Genomic DNA, 1,293 nt, shown 5'->3' on the forward strand with positions numbered 1-1,293 from the left:
CCGGAGAAGGCAATGGCACCCCACTCCAGTACTTTTGCCTGGAAAATCCCTTGGACAGAGGAGCCTGGTGGGCTGTAGTCCATGGGGTCGATAGAGTCGGACACGACTAAGTGACTTCACTTTCACTTTTCACTTTCATGCGTTGGAGAAGGAAATGGAAACCCACTCCAGTGTTCTTGCCTGGAGAATCCCAGGGACGGGGGAGCCTGGTGGGCTGCCATCTATGGGGTCCAACAGAGTCAGACACGACTGAAGTGACTTAGCAGCAGCAGCATGCTTTACTCATTTTATGTATAAATAGATTTCATCTACTAATCCCAAGCTTCCAGTTCTTCCCTCCTTGGCAACCACAAGCCTGTTCTCTATGTCTGTGAGTCTGTTCCTGTTTCATTGATATGTTCCTTTTAGATTCCACATATGGGTGATATCACATGAAAATTGTCTTTCTCTTTCTGTCTTCTTCACTTAATATGTTAATCTCCAGGTTCATCCATGCTGCTACAAATGACATTATTTCTTTTTTTTACATTTTATTTTATTTTTAAACTTTACATAATTGTATTAGTTTTGCCAAATATCTAAATTAATCCGCCACAGGTATACCCGCGTTCCCCATCCTGAACCCTCCTCCCTCCTCCCTCCCCTACCCTCCCTCTGGGTCGTCCCAGTGCACCAGCCCCAAGCATCCAGTACCGTGCATCGAACCTGGACTGGCGACTCATTTCATACATGATATTATACATGTTTCAATGCTATTCTCCCAAATCTCCACACCCTCTCCCTCTCCCACAGAGTCCATAGGACTGATCTATACATCGGTGTCTCTTTTGCTGTCTCGTACACAGGGTTATTGTTACCATCTTTCTAAATTCCATATATATGTGTTAGTATACTGTATTGGTGTTTTTCTTTCTGGCTTACTTCACTCTGTATAATAGGTTCCAGTTTTATCCATCTCATTAGAACTGATTCAAATGTATTCTTTTTAATGGCTGAGTAATACTCCATTGTGTATATGTACCACTGCTTTCTTATCCATTCATCTGCTGATGGGCATCTAGGTTGCTTCCATGTCCTGGCTATTATAAACAGTGCTGCGATGAACATTGGGGTACACGTGTCTCTTTCCCTTCTGGTTTCCTCAGTGTGTATGCCCAGCAGTGGGATTGCTGGATCATAAGGCAGTTCTATTTCCAGTTTTTTAAGGAATCTCCACACTGTTCTCCATAGTGGCTGTACTAGTTTGCATTCCCACCAACAGTGTAAGAGAGTTCCCTTTTCTCCACACCCTCT

This window comes from Bison bison, unplaced genomic scaffold, assembly GCF_000754665.1.
Source record: "Bison bison bison isolate TAMUID 2011002044 unplaced genomic scaffold, Bison_UMD1.0 scf7180017849552, whole genome shotgun sequence".
Taxonomy (NCBI): Eukaryota; Metazoa; Chordata; class Mammalia; order Artiodactyla; family Bovidae; genus Bison; species Bison bison.